Raw genomic sequence first — 5500 nt, 5'->3', positions numbered from 1 at the left:
TATATATATATATATATATATATGTATGTATATGGAAATATTGATGTTTATTTATGTGATTAAATTCTATTAAAATTCACATGCTAAACTTAATTCGATCCTTTTCACATTATTCAGATTAGAATTATTTCCATCAAGCAAAACAAATATTTAGTTATCCTAGCTAAAATCCTGAACATTAATGGTTGGGAAAAGATTAAATGAATCAGGCCAACTAGAAAGCAAGAGAGAGAGGAAAGAATACAGAATTGGAAAACTTGTGCTGTAGGAAAAATGAATATGATGGGAGGCAGTGTGGCTCTTTCCAGAAGAGACAGTGAGTATTTAGACTACACAATGAAAATGAGAGAGAGACATCAGAAACAATATGTATGAAATGGACATTTACATAAGGAAGAAGAATACTGAAGTTTTAACAACATGGATTATGACCTGAAAAGTCATCACATATCAGAGAAGTTCCCTTTAAGCATGAAGAAGATCATTGACCTTCCTCACATTTTCCTTATTTCCCCAAGATTCTCAAATTCTCATCATCAACTGAAACAGTAATTAATTCTGGCTCCTAAAAGTGAAAATACATCCTCTAGTCACTGGGTAGTATAAACAGCTAAAAGTTTGTAGTTGGAATTCACTCAGAGGAACCTTGGGAGACAGGCCTGGCAATCTGCTTCTGGAAGGTCACAGCCTTGAAGACTCTATGATTAGTTCTACTCTGCACTCACAGGGTCACCCTGAGTCAGAATTAACTCTATGGCAATTAACAACAACAACAACAGGTTCTCTCCACACACAAAAGTGATTCTGGTTTTGCTGCAACTTTTCTGGGGAAGAAGAGAGTCTCATGATACTTAGAAACCCAGCAGCAACACAGGGCCTAAATCTTGAGATTAATTTAACAGATGAAGAAAATATCTTAATTCAAGTCAAGAAGTATTTTTGAGCCTGTGTTCTGAGAAAGCAGAGTCTCTCGGTGGTGCAACTGTTTAAACACTGGGCAACTAACCAAAAGGTTGGCAATCATTTGACTGCTAACCAGAAAGCTGGTGGTTCAAACCCACCAGCCACTCCTTGGAAGGAAGGTTGAGCAATCTACTTCCATAGTGATACTGCCTCGGAAACCCAAGCAGGAGTTGCTGTGAGTCAGATTTGACTTGATGGCAGTGAGTTTGGTTTTTGGTTTAAAGGTACCTGGGAAGGAATGCTTAGTGATCTGCTTCTGGAAGATCATAACCTTTGAAAACCGTAAGTAGTATAGGTCTAAGGGGCCTCGATAGCATGGTGGTTAAGTGTTCGGCTGCTAATGGAAAGGTAAGTATTTCAAATTACCCAGCTGCTCCATAGGAGTGAGATATGGTGGTCTGCCATGAGATTACAGCTTTGAAAACCTTATGGGACAGTCTACTGTGTCCTATAGATTCACTATCAGTTGGAATTGACTGGAGGAAAACAGGAGTACAGTAGTACAATTCTACTACTCTGCCATGCATGGGTCCTTACAAGCTATGAGCTAATAAGATATATATTCTGGTAGTGTAGTGGCTAAGGCACTTGACTGCTAACCAGAAGACTGGAGGTTAAAACCCACCAGCTACTCCTCAGAAGGAAGATGGGGCAATCTACTGCCATAGTGATACTGCCTCGGCAACCCAATGATGAGGGGTTGCTATGATGCTATGATTCGGGTCCGACTCCATGGCATATAACAACAACAACTTTGTATATATATTATACACACACACACACACATACATATATATACATATGTATGTGTATATATATATATATATATATATATGGTCTAAGAAAGGCAGAGTGTCAGGCCTCAAGGGTGATACTAATAGTATTCCTCCTCTGCCTTCTGGGTATTTACATTCTGGAGAGGAAACAATTTGTAGAAAATTTTTTTAAATGGAAAAAAAAAAAAGGAATAGTACAGTGGATGAAGAAATTAAATGTAGCAAGAGCAAAAAGGAAAGACATAGTATTTGCAGAAGTAGATTTTCAGGCCTTTATTCCTAGTCTGTCTTTGTCTAGAAGTTCTGCTGAAACCTGTTCAGCATCAAAATAACATACAAACCTCCACTGACAAATGAGTAGTCACTACACATGAGGTACATTGGCCCAGAGTTGAATCTGGTTCTTCCACTTGGAAGAACTCAGAATTCAATTACTGAACCACTACTGTAACTCTTGAAAGGGATGTTAATGGAATCATTTGGTCATTAGTCAGTAAAAAGTCTTCCATGAACAGAACCTCACCAGGCCACCTCCTAGGCCTCTGGTCTCCATTTTATGCATGAGTCTTTGGGTTCAGGAAATGACCTTTATTCCAATCAGGGATGATGGGTTAATGTCATGAAACAAAGCCACTTTTTTCAAACAGAGTTTATGGACATAACAGCTTTAGTTTCATAGCACAGTATTACATCCTGTCCAGAACAGGAGGGTTATAATTAAAACTCTATTTCATGAACATAACTGAATGTATATCATAATTTTCCTTGGTCTCAATTCCAGAAAAATGTTTTATTGTTCTTTCCTTTAGTACCTTCAAATAACTTCTCTTGGATTGCCCTTTCCTGTTCTAGATAACATCTCTGAACTATTTTTCTGTTCAGTGTAGTGTAAAGCAAAACTTTAATATCATCGTTTTTAGGATGTTGTTGTTAGGTGCCATCAAGTCAGCTCCAACTCCCAGTGACCACATGTCCAACAGAATGAAACACTGCCCAGCCCTGTGCCATCCTTGCAATCATTGCTGTGTTTGAGCCCATTGTTGCAGCCACTGTGCCAATCCATCACATCGAAAGTTTACCTCTTTTTCGCTGACATTTTCCTTTACCAACTGTGATGTTCTTCTCCAGGGACTGGTCCATCCTGTTGACATGTCTGAAGCACATGAGACAAATTCTCACCATCCTCACTTCTTAGGAGCATTCTAGCTGTCCTTTGTGAAGAAAGATTTGTTTGTTGTTCTTCTTGCAGTCCATGGTGTATTTGATATATTTCACCAACACCACCATTCAAATGCATCAATTCTTATAGGTCTTTCTGTTAATTGCTCAGCTTTTGCATGAATTTGAGGTGATTGAAAATACTATGGCTTGAGTCAGGTCCACCTTAGTCCTTAAGATGACATCTTTGCTTTTTAACACTTTAAAGAGGTCTTTTGCAGCAGATTTGCCTAATGCAGTACATCATTTGATATCTTGACTACTACTTTTATAAGCATTGTTTGCAGATCCAAGTTAAATGAAATCTTTGACAACTTCAATCTTTTCTGTTTATCACTGTGTTGCTTATTGGTTCAGTTTTGAGGATTATTTTTTTTTTAATTTTTTATGCTGACACATAATCCATAGTGAAGGCTGTAGTCACTGATCTTCATCAGTAAGTGCTTCAAGTCATTTCACTTTCAGCAAGCAATGTTGTGTCATCTGCATATCATAGGCTGTTTACTAGCCTTCCTCCAATCCTGTAGCTACATTCTTCTTCATATGGTCCAGCTTCTTGGATAATTTTCTCAGCATATAGATTGAATAAGTAAACAAATGCTGTGTACCTACAAATTAATAAGAAAAAGACATATAATCCAATAGAAAAATGAGCAAAAGATCTGAAGAGAAACTTCATAAAGAGGATATCTAAATGACTATAAACATATGAAAAGGTATTCAGCTTCATTAGACATTAGAGAAATGAAAGTCAAAACCACAATGAACCACCACCACACATTTAACAGAATGGCTAGAATTAAAGAAGATGGAAAACAGCAAATGATGGCAAGAGTGTGTGGAGCAACTGAAATTCTCATGCACTGAGTGTGAGCACAAATTAGTACTTCAGATAGCTAGTTGGAAATATCTCATAGTGGTAAATTTACACATTCCTATGACTCAGAAATTTCACTTGGAAATGTACATATATGTTCATGAAAACACATACAATAATTTTCATAGGCATACTATTTTAATAGCCCAAACTGGAAGCAACTAAGTCATCTATCAAGAGAAGAATAAATAAATAAATCATGGTATGCTCATATAGCAATGAGAATAAAAACAAAACAAAACGCAGTACACAATACCATGGATGAATATCATAAACAGTATACTGAGTGAAAGACTGGCAGAAGGATACATTCTTTAACAAGTTTATAAAGAGTTTTTCGTAAAGACTAAAACCATAAAGAGTCTCAAAGGAAAAATAGGGACACACTTAAGGACCCTAATTCAGGGCACAGATATGCTATTGAATATAACTAAAAATGCACGAACAGCAGACAACAAAATAGGTGACTGGGACCTCCCTAAAATTAGACACTTGTGGGCATCGAAATATTTCACCAAAACAGTGAAAAGAAAACCCACAGATCAGGAAAAAAAAAATTTGGCAATGACATATTGGACAAGGGGCTAATCCCTAAAATTCATAGAAATTCAACAAGATAACAACGAAAAAACAAATAAGCCAATTAAAAAATGAGCAGATGACATGAACAGACACTTCACCAAAGAAGACATTCAGGCAGCTAACAAACACATAAAGAAATGCCTGTGATCATTAGTCTTCAGGGAGTTGCAAATTACAAACAACAGTGAGATATCATCTCACCCTAGCACTAATAGCAAAATTCAAAAAAACAGAAAACAACAAATTCTGGCAAGGATTTGGAGAGACTGGAATCCTCATACATTGTTGATGGGACTTTAAAATGGTGCAACCACTGTGGAAAATGATATGGCACTGCTGCATCCGGCAAAACCGCACAGGTCATGAAATGAAGCCACACGAAGGGATTAATGGTTTTCTTTATTATTTATTAAGGAACGGAGGCCAGGCGGACACCCTGCGTGTTCTGCTAGAGCGACCCCTGATGCCTTTGCTCTATTTATATATTTGTACACGATGACATCATTAGTCTTGGAATCCATACAATCAGCTTATTCTCTACAGAGCTAAAGTTTTACTCCTCTACATGCTCAAGGACAACAGGTGGTCGTTAAAACAATCACAGAAATCTCCTCAGGAATAAGGAGTGTAAAATGATAAATGTTTACTAGGACACAGTGACCCAAAGTATGAAACATCCCAGTAAGATAAAAACATGGACTACTGGAATAACACCTAAGTTTTATACTCTGATGTATTGCCAATTGAGCATTTAACAGTGAGAGAGACCTTGCTATCTCTTAAAGCAACATTCAACCACAAGAGAGGGCTTGCCATCTCTAAAAGCAAACATAAGGGTTAATGATTCAGTGTTGTTGTTCTAGAGAGGCCTTGTCATCTCTTCACTGTAATTAGAACATGTGCCTTGCAATCATATTCTTTTGGGGGTCTTTTTCTTGGTCTCCAATATGGCACTTCCTTAAAAAGCTGAAAACAGAGATACTATAGGATCCAGCAATCTCCCTGCTAGGTATGTATCCTAGAGAAACAAGAGCTGTGACACGAACGGATAGATGCACACTCATGTTCACTGCAGCACTATTCA

This window comes from Orycteropus afer, unplaced genomic scaffold (genome assembly GCF_000298275.1).
Source record: "Orycteropus afer afer isolate SDZICR_OR568_19922 unplaced genomic scaffold, OryAfe1.0 scaffold00255, whole genome shotgun sequence".
Classification (NCBI taxonomy): Eukaryota; Metazoa; Chordata; class Mammalia; order Tubulidentata; family Orycteropodidae; genus Orycteropus; species Orycteropus afer.
The sequence above is the reverse complement of the archived record's forward strand: the minus strand, read 5'-3'. Positions refer to the sequence as shown.